Raw genomic sequence first — 16,867 nt, 5'->3', positions numbered from 1 at the left:
CCCCAAGCCACGGGGTCCCAGGCAGATCAGGTTATCACTTGTTCGCTGGCACGGCAGGTAGTTTTACGCCACACTCACGAGCTAAGAGGAGGTTTTTGAAAGCTAGCAGCCCTCAGGAGAGCCTCCTGGCTCAAAGCTACTGCCACGACTAATGGACAACCCACCAACACCCTCAGATGGCTTTTCCTCCCGTAGAGGTGCTCGGGGAGATGGATGAAGATGAAGGAGCACACACTGCAGTGCTTCGCTGGCAAGGGGAGAGCAGCTGGGATTCAGCTGCAGGTTACCAGCATCACTCTTTTTTACCTTCCCTTTTGGACTGGCAGGGATAAGCAAACTAGATCTGCTCCACTGCCTACACTGCCATCCAGCAGAGGATCCCAGAGCATTTGAAAAGCCAACTCACGGACTTTCAGGCATTGCATCACTTCAGTGAAATTAATGGGTTTATATGCATGAAGACAGAGGCCCCGAGAGGTGAAGGGACTTTGCCTAGCATCACCCAATAACGAAGGCAGGACCAGCATCTCTGAATGCAAACCCTTACATCCAGCCTTGAACCACTTCAACATTTTTCTCTTTTTGGCCTTCTCCTCAGAGCTTTGACACAGGTCACCTCTCCCTCACTCGGTAGTTGTAGCAGCAATCATTCTAGTGTTTAAAGCTCGCAACCGAGAGGTGAGAAGGGAGCACTGCTGCAGAGCACTTGCTTCCCAGCTGGCACGTGGATGTGCCCCCTTCACGCTCCAGTCCCCTGGCCACCAAGGACCAGCAGGTGACTACTCGAGGGCAATGAGGGGAAGGCTCCATACACAGCACATCAGGGCAACGTGGTATAAACAGGACCGCAATCACCACCCAGCTAAATTCCAATACATTTAGAAAGGAAACACAGCCATGGACATTACTAGCAGCACGCAGACAGAGCCTCGGGCAAATGCTGTCACCAGTGCCAAAAATACTTTCTTTGGCTTGCTCCCTGTGGAGTGTCATGAGAAATGTTTTTCCACGGCTGACCTACAGCGCTGTGCATGAGCGGGGCTTCCAGGCACCGAGATGAGCAACCCTCAACTAAGCCTTCATCAACAGACAATAATTCCATTGCTGAATCCCAGAAAGTCCTGCAGGAGGGAGACAGAGCAAACCCCTGGGTAGACCTTGTGATGATCCAGGTCTTTTGGGGTGACAGCCAAGCGCAGGGTGCTGAACTGCCTCCTCCCATTGTAAAAGTCCTCTCTGCTCTGACATCTCAAAAGCTTCTGCTACAGCAGCACAGAGGCCTCGGAGCTATGACCACCCCTAAGACTGCAAGTAAGGAAGAACAAAGCACTCTGCTCAGAGTACAGAACACGAGCTGGCATAAGATCAAGTGCCATTGGAAAAAAATGGGTTGAAGTTAACTGTGGGGAAACCTGGTTGCTTCTGAGGGGAGAGAGGATCACTCAGGGTCCCATCTGAGATAGGCAGGTGGGAAGAGATGCTAAAAGAATGGCGCAGGGACGTACTAAGAGAAGGTCATGAGACTTTTTCTGTTAACACACTGATCTTGCACAGAAGTCACACACTGCGCAATTAAAAACAGAGAAGAGTGGAAAACTAGTTTTGGCCTTCAAGGCATTTCTGACCTAATTACACTGAACTTTATTTGCTCAGAAGCCCTCAAAAAGTTCTCCAGCTGAAGGCAGTTTCCTGACCAGCTCTGGGTTCAGACTAACTCCTACACACCTACAGCCATTCAACTCTGAGAAGGCACACAAGGACTCCCTAAATCACCCCAGCTTCTAAGTGTCTTTTCCAGTGCATCCCCTTGGGCTAGAAGTGTTTCCCTGCTGCCCCAAACGGAATTTCAAAGCTTCAGAGACACCCTGTGGAGAGCCTGCCCCACCTCTCAGCACCACGAAGACACAGGTGCTGACGCCCCAAGGCACTTCCAAGTCCTGTGCTGCCCTGCCTTCCCCGCAGAACCCTCCACCTCCGAACTCTCCGAGCCCCGGAGAAGGGGCAGGGATACCTCGCTGTGCTGGAAGCCGGGACAGCGCAAGGCAATTCAGCATCCTACAGCCGGATGGCCTCAACGTTCGGGGCCAGCAAAGCACCCTGCCCTGCGCACTACTGGACAAGAAGGCTGAAGAAGGTTGCCATCTTATCAAAGCTGGAGGGGAAGAAACTGCAGTGAATATCACAACAGGTACGCTGCCTGCAGCTGTTAGGTGCTACCGCTCAACGCAGTCCCAGGTAAGGAGCGCCGACACCTTCCTCAGCCTCACAGACCCTCTGCGAGCCCAGGGACCTGGCCTCACTGACTTAGGGCTCCCACAGATGGGAATTTGCTCTCCGAGGAAATGCAACCTTTCCTCCCCAAAACATGAGCTGGAACATGGATGGAACCGGAATGGGAAGCACTGAGCTCCATTACCCTGAAGCCCGGGGGGGACACCCTGGTGTCGTGGATGGTTTACTTGTCCTACGCCATTCAAAAAAGCACCAACATCCCTCTGAGGCCATATGTTAGTTTTACCCTTGGGCAGCGTGTCTTACTGAAATGAATCTTCCCAATGAACCTCAGCTTCTCCTGATCCTCCTCTTCTTGACTAACAAAAGCCTTCCACTGGAGTGGGCTATGACTTTACTCCGATTGTGGATGACCACGGATCTGTGGTTTGACAGCGTGATGTAGGTCTTCCCAGCTGTCAAGGAGTTCCTGTCTAGCCTGATGTTGACATCTTCAACTACTGCAAAATGAACTCCACGAAAACTATCATGATCTCGCTGTCTAAACCCATGGCCAGGTGGGTCTTGAAATAATGGGTATAGTTCTGATCTTAAAAACCAGGCTGAAGCCTTTGAAATTTCTGCCCTTCTCCGAAGTACAGAGCAGCTTCTATACGAAGACTGAACAGGATTCCTCAACCTAGAAACCACACAGGAGATAGGTAGGTTTGTAGAAGTATGAATGGCCTGGGAAAAAGTGAACAAGGAAAAAATTGTCACAATTTGTTGTAAAACAGGAACCCGAGGGCCTGAAATGGTATTAGTTAAAATGAGAGAAAAGTAGTTCTAGTACTTTTCCTAGGAATATTCCTTCCTTTGGAACGTACTGCCATAGGTGCCTACAGGCGCTCATCGCTATAAATCCACAAAGCAACTGGACAAAGGCTTGGAAGGTAAAACCATCAGAAGCGATTAAACAAAGACGTGAATAAAGCCTCCAGCACAGAAAAATGCTGCCTCCAAGGCCCACGAGGGAGAAAGCATATGCACTGCCTGCTTCTACACGCTTTGCTAAGCATCCCCTACCGCTGCTCTCCTGGAGAGCACTTACACTCCCGGCTGCAGGCACCGAGGACGCTTCTGAAGGCTGGAGGGCTTTGCCGGAGCACCTTCTACCACAGAGAGAAGGATCTGGCATCGTGCTGACTGTGTAAACCCACAAACCTCCCGGTACAGACGAGAGCGTGCAGACGCCAGCGAGTCAGGAGGGAGCAGCAGGTCTTTCTGCCAGGCAGATAAACTGACACAGCAGAGCTGTCAGGGTTGGCCCAGGGCAGCTGCAGGCTTCATGGCCTGGGTGCCAAATTAGATGTGACATTTATTTAAGACTCTTGATGGTTTAATATATAAGTCTGGAGGAAAAGAAAAAAACAACAACAAAACAATCTCTGTACTGTACCAGCAATGTAGCCCTAGGTATTTCACCTGATGGGGTAATGTCCGTGGGTCTGTGCTTTGGGATGCTTTGCTGCCATGAAAGCACATTTACTGAATCCAGACGTACCTGCCCTATCGTTACTTACACAACACGATGATCTTATTACAGGCTGTCAGCTCTCTCATTCTTACATGCTTTTGACGTATTTCCCAGAGACAGCAGGACACAGCTCACTCTGCAACCTGAACAAAGCAACACCTGAACTTGAAATTAAAAGAGAGGCTTCTTACACAGCAGTAGAGCAGGTGCTTTGGGCTGTGCACTCCTGAGCGATGCTCTCTGAGACAGCGGGAACACCACCGTGTTTTATTCCAGCATCCATCTGCATGGCTATGGCCACCGGTATCTCAGCACATCATGGTAACTTTTAACTATCTGAAAGTAAGAAACCCAGCACTGGGTCATCCTCTGGGGGGCCTGTTGTGCAGGAGGAGAGGGAATTTACAGAAGAGCTAAAATATCTTTCCGAATATTAAGCAAACCCTTGAACAAGATTTCAAAACAAATTTCAGGTTTTATGAAGAATGCGTTCCCAGCATTCAACAGCCAGTACCTTCCTCCATCGATTACTGCTCTAAATATTAGGAAGCTGGTAGCCAGATGGATTAGACCGAAGAGAAACAAAACAGCACTCTGCTGCCTTTCGTCCTCACCGTAATATTCTCCCTCTATCCCTGTAACTCCCTCCTCGCTGAATTTGGATTTTAAACCTTTTTAGGAGTGCATGACAGTCAGGTTCAGAATATTTGGGTAACAGGGAAAGCAAGTTTAAGTTAATTTGCCCAGTTTGTCAGAAAACTATGCCTGGCTCTCACCTCTTCTAAAAGAGACAGGTCCTGCTGCTTTTTCACTGAAAATACAAGCAAGCAACGAAAGCCGAGCTCTTCACTCAGAAGTGTCATTGTACCTCCACATCGACCCTTTGAGCAGTTCTTTTGCTCCTGCTACTATCACGATACCCAGCTGCCTCACCATCACCAGCATATTCTGGTTTTTCAAACAGCATGCAAAGGTCTGCTGGTACCACTTCACCACCGGAGAAGGGAGTCACTTCACCAGGCTAACGATCTCTGGAAAGCGAGAGGAGTCCCCTGCGGCTGGATCCAGCCCTCCCCACCATATGCTTTTGGCTGCACCTCCCACAGAGCTACCTCGGTCAGAGTCAGGAGCGCTGCTCTGAGCTGTTTTGCTGTCAGGAAGCTAATGGCATCACCTACAAAGTGTGCTGGGTCTCTGACAAAGGCCACCTGTCAGTCCCCACGCTCCTATTTCCAGCACTAGAGCAAAACACAGGGCAGCGACAGTCATTTTTAAGTGCTTCTCTGAGGCAGTGCTCATGAGCTACCTTCAGACATCATTAAAACCATCGTGCTAGTTACTCCAGCCCTAGGAGCAGCTTGTTTATAAACCTCACCATTAAATAACTGCTGCCAACACAGGGGTTTCTACAGGACCATTGCCCAGGCTACAACAAAGCTCAGGGCACCCTAATCATCACTGCTGCCACAGCTGATGCTGTCAACAGCTAAAGCCCCCAGCAAAGCCCCCTCTGAGCCCATGCAGCCCATCGCAAGGAAAGGATCTGCTACCCCAGAGCACTGCAAGCCACCGTGAGACAACAGATGGGCAGGAAAAGGCAGATGGAGAGCAATGACCAGCCACAGCGTCTACGGGACAGGTCGCAGGCTCTTCAGACGGCTCTCCTGCACTTAGGAGTCACCTTGCTTTCCACCAGGCTCCTTGTTGTGCATCCTCCTGTAATGGAGCACCCAAAGGATTCCCCATTACCTCCTCCGCACCGTGCTTAGGAAGGGCTGTTGGCTTTCTTACGGGATGAAATACTCCAGCGCAGGAATATCTGGGAGCCAGCACAGAGCCTTTGTGCTGCCCAGTGTGAAGGAGCCTCGCAGAATGGACTGAAAGGACAATGAAACTGTTGGATAACACAAGACAGCGCTGCCGCATATCCAGGATGCCGTGGGCTATATATAATCATTATTGGTACTACAGCCATGATACGCTGGGGTTGCTGATCACTGAAACATTGCTTTTGGCCCACGGGGAAAGACAGGGCAGGAACCTTCCTTCTGATTGCCTGGCAAAGACATGCTTAATACGCCACTTCATAAATCAATCACCCTTCAAGCTACTCTTCTGCTTCTCAGCAAACGCTGATTGATCCACCAGGAAAGGAGACTAATGAATGGTCAGTTCTGCCCCAAAACGCATCCAGGGTTCATGGCACCTAAGAACATACTAGTGATTTCCACTGATGATAGAAGAGACAAGCTGCAGTCCAGGATGCCCTGCAAAGAGATGAAAACTACATTCTCCCAGAAATCCTTCACAGGCTAAGAACGGGATAGGCGGCGTCACATGGAAGTCTGCTTCTGGGGATGAACAAAAGAGCCAAAAGGAGACTTTTAACTCCAAATAACCCTCCGAGCACCCACCCCCAAGCCGTGCTCATGCAGTCAACGCCACGGGTTGCTTTAGCAGCATTGTTGTCAGAAGGGGTGTTACATAGTTTGGGAGATATAAAGCCATGACTAACAAAAAAAAAAAACGATCAAGCAAATGAAGCACAAACTTAATTCCTCTTCTTCTACCCTCAAAGCGACAGACCATCGGCTTTGAAACAGAAGGCCCTAGAGAGGGGCGAAGGCCATACTCTGTTTGCAAGAAATTTAACAACCTTATCTAAAACAGTATATATAAAGAAAAATCATTGTTACAGGCAGTTGTGGAAAAGGGGAACAAAGACAGGAAACAGTTGTTAACTGTTAGCTGATCTGACATAAAGGAACACTTTGGAGAGCAATTATACTCACCCATCAATCTAATTGATTTGAACCATAAAAGCCTATATAACCAATTATTTGTATAACGTATTAGTTACCAATCCTCAGTCCGTTGCAGCACTGCTACGATTAAGATGCAAAGTCAACATATAATTGCATCAACTCCTATTTACACCTTTTTTTGCCTACAGTATATGCCACCCTGCACTCGCTTTGAAGCAGACGTACAAGAACATAAAAGTCCAACAGAAACTAGCCAATCCTGCTGGGAATTCTCACAAGTGAAGGAAGAAAAGCACAACATGCACCCACGACCTGAGGCAAGCAGAAAGGAAAATCCCTTTGCAAAGTTCTTAAATGCCTGGCAGTCCAAGGAAAAGCTGGAGCAGCCTCTTGTAATAACCACGGCGTCAGAGCCTGGCTTACACCTTAGGATAACACAGGAAACAAGATCTTTAAAAATCACCAAACAAAACAAGTTTGTCTGCATCTGCTAGCACTAAACACAAACGGAAATAATTACATCAGTTCACGCACTACAGTAAAGCTTTGGAGCCAAGAGAGGCTGCTGCTTAGGGAAGCAGAAGGTTTCCCCACCTCCCAGCACTGGTAAGAAGCCACTACCAGCCTGCCTGGTGTTGAAGGATCGGAGAATTGCGCGGCGATGAAGAGCTACAGACCTGACCAGCAGTGGCACACAGCGGTGGCCACCAGAAGCTATGGGGCTGTTGCCGTGAATTTAGCTCGATAGGAACCGAACACACTGCGACATCAGAGCCGCTGTGAACGCTCACACCAGACCAAGGTTAAAACCAGAAATGGTTTTGGCATTCCCACCCTGGTACCCTGCACGACACAGGCACAGCTCAGGTCAAGATGCAGCGAGGCAGAGGGTTTGCTCAGGCAAGTCCTGAGCCTCCTCCGCTCCGGCTGGAGTCGGCACAAACCGCGAGGGCTCAGCAACCTGAGTGATCTCAGGAACGTGAAACGCAACACAGCAAGGGCTGAACCTCAGCTAAACCCTGCTGCCTATCCACATCCATCCGTGGGTTTGCAGAGAGAAAAGACAAAGAAAAAGGCTTGATCTAGAGGCTAAGTCAATAGGATTTTCATTTTGTTTTCAAACAAGTTCCTGGAAGCTACTGATGGTAGTGCCAGCCTGGCAAGATGACAAGACCTTCGGTAGAAAGGGGGTTCTTAAAGGAAAGAGAAGAGAGGCATGCAGAGGTGGTTGTCTTCTCCAAAGTCTGCACAAAACCACAGACTAATATCACAGCAAGGTAATGTTTTACTCTTGCGAGTAGCTGAGATGCCCAGAGGTGATGGCACATCCGTGCTGCCGTTACTCGTTCAGCCTCAAACATCAACAAACACGTAGGGCTGGGATTTAATGAGCTTCCTGCGTGTGTACAGTGGCCACTAACACACCGCCAAGCCCTTGCAGAGGTGGCCTCATTTACCAACGTAAGCTGATTCAGCTAAGCCCAGCATCAATTTCAGCTGAAGAAAGGGATTCAGCACCCCAACACACCGACATTCCCGGCTGGGAACCCCATGCTGATCTGTGCAGGAGCTGAGCAGTCAGCAACGCCCCTGACAATTCCCCTCGGCCCATTTGCAATGCGATGCAGCCCCTACCACAGTTTCCCACCGCGGCCGAGATGCACAGGCTGTGCTTGCCCTGCTGCCAGCCGAGCACACCCGGTTCTGTAGTTACCGTCATCTTCACCAAACCCAAATGGCTCTAACACACCACACCAAACTCTCTGTCGTGCCACAGGTGACTGAAGAGCTCCACATCAGCTCCCTAATTAATCGTGTTTCATATGCCTTGATTTTTCCTGTGATCTCATGCCTCATTTTCCCCCATTTGTGATGAAACCTCGGTGCTTTCTCAAGCTGGCGGTTATCACTCACAGCTCCAGAGGCTGCTGCAGCACAGAGAAGCTGCCTGTGGTTAGGCCGAGAAGGGCAGAGGCACCTCAGGGCAGTGGCTCAGGCCGTCCTGCGTAGGGCAGAAGACCCAGATCCTCTTCTGACATCCCCTGCCACCCTGAGCATTGCTGCCGCACTAAATACAGTGATCCCCAGCCAGTTCTTCCAGATCTACCCAAGAAATTCTTTTGTTATTATTTTTTATGCTTACGTTGCCCTAAGGAGATCTTGTCTATCGTGCAAGTGTTGGTGCTGGCTTAGAGGAAGGGGAAGATCTGAGGCCAGCTCATCACGCTTACTGACCAACCCAAACCACACATCCCAGTAGCTCTCCGGTGCTCAGTACCAAACCCCCCTGCAGCAGCCCCCTGAGTGCGGGCAGCCTAAGCAGCAGCTGCTGGCCAGCCTTCGGGACTGGGGGGCTGGCGGGAGCCTGCCAGGGAGGAGACGGCTCCGGCAGGGCTTGCTTCTCCACGCTGCAGGCTGGAATCACCACCCCTGACGCGTTTGACAAACACACAGATGTGGTGCTTCGGGACACAGTTTAGTGGTGGGCTTGGCAATCCGGGGTTAAGTTGGACTTGGTCATCTTCAAGGTCTTTTCCAACCTCCATCATTCTATGATTCTACGAGGCTGCTGGCATTTGCCCCACGCCTAGCAAGCAGCAATGGGGAGGAAACGGTGCTGGGGACCCCCTGCTTCCAGGGCCAGGCAGCAAAGCTCAGCGGCGGGGGAACAAGGCAGCCAGACCCCTCCCTGACCCAGGGCAAGGCAAGCTCTGCTCCACATCCAGCTCCCAGCGTGCTGCACTGAAGAAGCCTATTTAGCTGCTCCCTCCTGCCATATAGGAATAACCTGAATCTGGCACAGAGCAAGTTTTGCTGCCCAGGGCTCAGGAGGGGAGACATGACTTCACCCACTTCCTACAGGGACAGGAACTGAGCCAGCGCAGGAAAACTCACTCTGATTAACAACCACGGAGCCAGAATCAGACCCTGCTCGCACTTCCTACCTGCCCTTGAAGTAAGCAATTGAGGAGCCGAGGCTGAACTCTCCCATCTGTGCCCTGGGTGTGCAGAACCACAAAGGATGCTCTGAGCCTGGGTCTGCCATCCACAGCAAACAAGCCAAGATTTGCTTTAGCACAGCTCCTGCTCAGCAGCTGTCAGCCCTCCTGCAAGCTGTGTGGGAAGTTGAGGGAAAACAGGGTATTCATCTGCCAAACACCTAGACGGTTCCTCAGCAGGCTTTTAGCACAAGGCTGGAGGCTTCCAGCAGGACTAAAACCACCGAGAACTACTCCTGAGCCACACACGTTACCTCTCTTCTGGGGAAACCGCTTTTTGGGGCTCTGAACCAAGGGGAGACAGAAGAGTAATGGAATAGGCAGTTCTGCTTGAGGGCTGCCTCCTCTTGGGTGTGCTGTCTCCTAAAATACTCCTATGGGTATGGGTTCTGATCTCCCCCCTCAAAGAGGGTGAGATCCTGCCCCAGGCTTTTGCTTCTGCATTAGACTCACAGAGCTACTGAAAGAGAGCCATCCGCATCACTACTTTTATTACTGACAGCAATAAAAGCATCTCAATACATAGCGTCCGTCGGCCACGCACAAGCTCAGTGGTGCTTTGCTAATTACTGAAGTTTTCTGTGCTGACAAAGAGATGCCAAGGGATGCAGCAACCGATGGGGAAAAACTGCACAGAGGAATTTCAATACCGCACCACAGATCCCCTGGGCTAGAAGCGTGTTGTAGCGCCTTGCCACAAGGGCCAGTGGGCACTGGAGGCACCCACATACAGGCACAGGATCTGGTCCTACACCTTGAAGACCACCCATCATACTATACTAGTACTCGTTGGAGACAGGAGCCTAATGTGAGTCAGCATTTAGGGAGCTCTGAGTAGAGAAGCAATTCTCCTTCCACAACTCCAAGCATCTCGCCGGCACCTCCTGTCTCTGGCAGCCTTCTTCACCTGCATGGAGCACCTGCCGTAGACGTTATTGTTTTGGATGGCACTGGACTGGTGGATTTGCTTTGCACCTCTGGCACACCTCTGGGAACCCGTCATGCATCTCCTCAGCCACGTGTCCCTGAGCAAAGCTCACCTTCCCACACCAAGCTGGTGCTACGCTGCCAGGTTGCAATAAATGTTGTTACTGCAGCAAACTGGGTTTGGTGTACAATCAGCAGCACTCAGGGCAAGCAGCTTGGGCATCATCTCACTTGAGCAGGACTTGACAGCTGAAAGAATATCGAAACTTTATGAATACTGGATTGGTTGAGACTAGGACTTACCTCCATAAACTTATTTTCCCACATCCACACGGTCCACACAGGGTGGGCTGAACGTCATCTGGGAAAGGCCAAGTGACCGACAGGACTTTCAGTGGTATTGAAACCTTTTCCAAAGCTGTACGAGTGCTTCGCACGCAGGTTTCAGAAACCCTTTCAAGTACCATAATCTGATGTTAAGGTGCTGGACAGGGATATGCTGGAGCCCAGAACATCCCAAGTCACCCTCATTTCAGTACGAGCTGGGATTTTTCACACCCAGACACATGTACACAGGCGAAAAGGAGGAGTTTAGGCATGTAAAGCACTGAAGGACAAGTTTTCATTGTAAATCATTACGCTCATAGCAGCAAACATTTTCTCCACACTCATCCATAAATTTGTAGCAACAGAACCGCCACCACACACACAGTCTATCCAGGGGACAGTACCTGTGCTCCTAACCAGCCCAAAAGACACACAATTTAAATCAACCAAATCATACGCTAAGGGAAAAATTGTGACTTGTTCACATGGAAGAGCTCCATGCTTGCTTAAGCAATGCTAGGGACAGATCTGACCCAGCTTCAGCAGAAATTTAAGCAACGTTCACCTGATCCTGCGTAAGTCACCCTAAGAAGGGTGTGATCCATTGAGAACGACTGCTGCCTGCGAGCAAGTCAGTACTGATACACAGCCAAGCGAGGGAAACGCCTCCCAACACCTTAAACTGCTGTTTTGCTCTTAGCACTTCTGTTTCTTAATAAACACTCTGTTGGTGGCTCTGAAAGAGCAACCCGGCTGCTTTCTGTACGCGCGTCACAGGGAGCCTGCCGTGGTGCCGGACACATTAGCCAGGGCTCGCCACGCGAGGTCAGGGAACGCTGTCTGGTGCTCTGCACTACTCCTGCAATAAACTCTGCACCACACCTTGAAAGACTGATTGATTACACGTTTCTGCTTCACTTTAGCAATTCATCTCAGCAGCCTTTCACTTACCTGTACGCTTCAAAGCTAGAGAGATAATCCCTTCATTATCCCCTTGCTCTCCTTCGCAATTCGTAGTTTATTTCAAAATAACTGCAACATTGTACTGGCAGGCAGGAATGAAATCCTGGGTTCATCTCCCAGGGAGCTGCACGTGTTCCTGGGAAAACACCCATCTCGGAGCCAGCAGAGAGTTTATCCCCGTGGCCTACCCACACAAATGACTTTTGCAAAGATTGACTATGGGGGAACCAGCTGTTTCAGTAAGAACAAGACTCTCAGGTTTTTCAAAGCAAGCCACGAAGATCCTGGCCCTAATTATTCGCTCACTCTGTTCCGTCACAAAGTATAAACCCTACGGCCCTAATCTCCACTGTCACTGCTCATCTGCCCCAGAGAAATTCTAGCCCTCTGAATTTTATCCTATAGATTCTGTATAGGCATACAAATAAGGCACGTTTTTGTGCTTCCCTAGCTGATATTTCAGTCACCCGTCCTAGAAACTGTTACCCAAAACAATAAGCTCCTCTGAGTGAGCATCAACCATTCTCCGTGAATATGTCAATAACTGGAAAACATTAGACAAAGCTGAAATAAGTCGTGAGGCTACATAAGTGTTTGGAAGATACAGGAGCATTTGTAACTTCCACAAACCCAAGACAACTAAAATGCTCTTTGCCGGGCTAAAGCAGCACACAGTATCCCCTCGGTGAGGACACCACACTTCCAAGGACCAACGCTGAGGAACAGGGACAAACCAAACCTCCCTCTCAGGCGAGAGGAAACACACGCCAAGTGCCTTCACGCAACTGAGGAAGCACCTCGTTCGGCACCACAACATACCCCTGCTGAGCCAAGGCCGACAGAAGCATTCTAACATGGCGCCTTTTCCTAAAGATATTCCCCGCTTACTCTTCAGTGAAGCGTAAAGCTGATGGTGTTTCTGTGGCCTGACCTCAGCTTCTCCTAGCCTAATATAAATGTTACACCTATCTCGGGAGGCAGCGAGCTCTTCCTGCCAAATCCCAAGAGCCCTCAAGTCCTGGCTGCATTAGTCCTGATGTCGTGAGCTGTGGGAGAAGGCAAAAAGAAAGAACAAGGCTCTGCGGCAAAACAACGTAGAAGCAGTGCAGGGGACAGATGTGTAAGAGACAGCGGCATTGGAGCGAGTCTGACAGAGGCACGCATTCCCACGTCGCGCTTCAAACATAGCACCGCCAAGGAATGAAGCTTCACACGTGCATATGCACACCGTAACGGAGAATCAAGGTTCCTCCCGCCTCCGACTCAGCAACTCCCAGCAAAACCGGATTCCAAAAAACCTCATTCCTGCTTGAGGGGATGCACTTTAAAAGCCCCCTAAACACCAACTATTTGTCACTTTTCTTTGAGGCAAAGCCGGGACAGGGGAGATACACCTGGAGAGGGAATTAAGGTGACCGGGACAACAGGGAATGATGGCAGATGGCAGTCATGGGGGGTGCTGGGTGGAGAGCACCCAGCCGACACCAGCATCCCCCAGGGAGAGACCGGCACACAGCCACACAGAACGAGGGCACACGCAGCCTTTGCCCCTTACCTGCTCACTTAAGCACCGAAACATACAGAGGTTTTGAAAGAAAAGGTTTTAGAAGTAGTCTGCAAAGCAAGCTTAACATTTTTCTGCTTTGAAAGGTCTCTGTTTTGAAGGACGCAGAGACTGGGCACCATGCAGTGCCCAGACCTTACCTGTGTCATAGTGAACTGTCAGGGGCCTGGAATAATCACCAGTCTTCTCTGGGTGGAAGTCCACCGTTACTTGCATGGCATCGCCAATCCCAAGAGTCCCAACGGAGGGATCAACAGAGAAAGGGCTGCAACACGGAGAGGCACATCAGGATTATTGTGGGACCTTTGGGGACTACGTTCCTTCTGCCGTCCAGCTCACTCCAGCTCACCTGTATTAGCAAGGGGCCAAGAAACCACAGTCAGCAGCAGAAAAAGAGAACATACAGGGCCAGGAACTGAGCCACCGACCCAACTCCTGAAGAGCTCCAGCCCTCAGAAGATCCTAAGCGATAAAATGACCTCGTCTCCCCCATACCCTGCATCCAGTTTTCTGCAGCAAGGCTCAAGAGTCTGACTGCTAGCGATACGATCGGAGGAGGGTTTTTGAAGGGCACGGAGATGGCAAGAGTTATTTGCATGCACAACTTGACACTGAGTTCCTCAGGAATCCGTCTTTTCCTGCCACCTATAAACCTCAAGAGATGCAAATGTCAAGGCAATACCTGCCCCAGTGAGATTACAGCCTGGAAATCAGACAGGGAGAACAGAAGTTTATTCTTGAATGACCGGAGAATAATTAGACTTTAATGGCAGAATTAATCTATCTTTCTTTTTTTTTTTTTTTTTACCTTGAAAGCATCCTGGTTTTGCCTCAGAAAGGGCACATTTTATCAGCATTTCAATGAAAGCTGTTCTAAGCAAAGAAAAATCTGTACGAGTGCAAAGGCAGATTAGAGTGATACAGAAACAAGAAAACAAGACACAAAAGGAGTATCCCATTTACAGCCTGAACAATTAAATCTCTAGCTAAATGAAGCACCGCTAGCAGGAGCATATCAAGGCACCTTCAACAGGAGGTTTTCTGCGTATTCACAAGCAATGCAGTCTGGGGCTCTGGGTTGTAATCCAGGCTTGGTAACTGTTTGCTTGGCCTACTAGAGAAATTCTGTGCAATGTGTGGGAAATAGTATGAAAATGTGCCGGTGTACTTTAGATTTAACAAGAGCAATTATGATTTGTCGCCAGGTAAACAGCTCTCAGCTGACAGACACATAATTCAGTCCTTTAATGCTCAGGGAAAAGTCAGATGCAACGTGTTTCTGCATAACAGCAGCTGGGCTTTGTGGCTCTTGTACAGCCTCACTTAGAAAGCAAAAGTTATTGGATTTAGTGCTTTGCTGGTGGTCAATTTGTCACCTTAAAAATATTTTCTGCAGAGTTTTACAGTGATTGGGGAGTGCAGCCCACAGAAATAATGAGAAAAAATGGAGCCATGCGCAAGCTTCGCTTCGCTCATGGAAGCAGTGACAGCTGATGAAACTGCTGGAGTTCCTGCTCATTAAGGAGACACTGATGCAATTGGGGGCCTGACCTGCTCCCATCACGACTAGCAAGAACATCGCCAGTGACTAATGGGGAAGCATTGGGCCCACAATGTTCACGTGCTGGACCTGAGGCTTTTGAGAGGGAGGAGGAAAGCCAAGGCGCCGCCAGCCTCAGAACCGGGCTGCTCTACATGGCCCTGCACCTGCGCTGGGGGTTGTGCCTGGTTATACTGGGCAGGGCTCTGCTGGTGCTTGGCGGGGATCACTGCCTGCTGTGGGAAAGGCACAGAAAAATTCCCCCCCACCTCTTTTAGTTTGTTGTTTTTACCAGAAACATTGCCAGAACAGAAAAGCTGCCGGTTAAGGGCCACACTTCAGCACTACCTCCCATCCCATGCCCTTCCTACTCCATCCCCATGTCTGCATACCCCTGCCCTCAGATAGCTGGGATGGGAATGACACTCCTGAGGATGACTTCAGGGGATGCCCGAGAAAGTAGATACCTTCACATCTTCAAATTACCAGAGAAGAGGATCCCACCGAGGTCAGGACTCATTCTCAGGACTGAGAAACAGAGCACAAGTCAGACACCGCACCTCCTGCCTCCCACCCCACGCTGTACCCACAGGACAACTTGGTTCCTGATGTAGCAGGAGCTTGGTATCCCTCACGTAGACCTGCTTCTCCAAGACCCAGAGGGATGTAAGGTCCGTGCTTCACCTGAACTCTGAACTTCAGTCCACATCACTAAGCTGTTCCCTGCAGCCTACAGATAAGAGATGCTAAGGAAACGTCCCTGACACACTAATAGCCACATGAAAACCACTGCCAACAGATGAAGCTGGCAGGCTAAACTTTGGCCTTTTAGCCATTAATTGTGAGCTGTTCTTTACGGTAATTCTTGTCCTGTTAGATCTACCCTTGTAATGAATAACTACTGCTCCTGACAAAACAGGAAAGATAAGGTTTGGAGGTTTATTAATAGCTCTTCTTCTGACATGCTTTTCAACTACGTCCATTTGTACGTTTGCTTTGTTGTACAACATCTAAATTTTCACAGGTCCAGATCTCCCAACGGTGCCTTGCAATCCCCAGCTTGTATAAACTCATCTAGCCGCACCAATCTGAGGGAGACCTTCCCAGCAGAACCTGCTGAGATCTTGCCCGTAATTGCCCTTCAGAAAGGGAACAACACCAGATTAGTAAGCAATTTCATTGTGATCTGTCTTGGCGTTTACATCTTGCTTGCTTTCACCAGGCATCAGCTCCCCAAGCTGGGCAAAAGTTAAATCCCATGAGGATACCACGGGCAAAATACTCCTGACAATTTAGCAACCAACTGACAAGTGAACAACGCTGACAGTTCTGTGGCTCAGGCTTTCCCGACTACCGCGCTGCCTTTCCTCCTGGAACCATACGTTTAGTCAGTGCAGCGTGCAACGAGGCTGCAACATACTTCGTCCCATGGTATGTTTCTCTTCTACAACCAAAACCCCTTTACTCCTCTGGTGCCTTAATTTGCATTATAAAATCATCTGAGTTTGTGAGAATTGATTTCATTAAAAGCTGCCTCCAACCCCAAGACCGACAGTAAAATTACTGGTGATTGAATTGCCCCCTCTGTCAACTAAGACCTATTGCAGGAAAAAAACCCCAAAGATCACTTAATCTTGGCATACGTAATTTTTTGGTAATGGTATAAAAGCCAAAGTCGAGCACTGTAACCACTCCAGTAAACACAGTCTGTTAGGTCAAAGCATCCAAGACTCCATCTCCATACTGAAAAAATCCTGCACAGAGCCAGCATCTCACAAGCTCTCTCTTTCCCTCTTTCCCTGCACGTAGGCTCTGTTGTCACATCCCTGTACATCCCATGGTAACTCTCCAGCCCCACACCTCCATGTAGTATAATGGGTACTGCAGGGAGGGATGCAAGGCGGCTCCTGGCACTGTGCCATGTAGGATCATTTCCTGAGCTTCCAGAGCTTGATGGGACATTCCTAAATGGACCTTCTCAGACAGATCCTCTCTAACCCATAGCACAGCACAGCACAGTGTAACGTCAGGAAA

The 16,867-nt window shown here is 49.6% G+C and overlaps 1 pseudogene; it reads right to left on the bottom strand.

Moving 5' to 3' along the window:
* The window catches only part of LOC129784707 (hydrocephalus-inducing protein homolog), a 67,211-nt pseudogene that overhangs the window by 32,520 nt on the left and 17,824 nt on the right, over positions 1–16,867 (bottom strand).

Source organism: Falco peregrinus, chromosome 6 (assembly GCF_023634155.1).
Source record: "Falco peregrinus isolate bFalPer1 chromosome 6, bFalPer1.pri, whole genome shotgun sequence".
Taxonomy (NCBI): Eukaryota; Metazoa; Chordata; class Aves; order Falconiformes; family Falconidae; genus Falco; species Falco peregrinus.
Note: the sequence above shows the minus strand (reverse complement) of the source record. Positions and strands in the feature narration are given on the sequence as shown.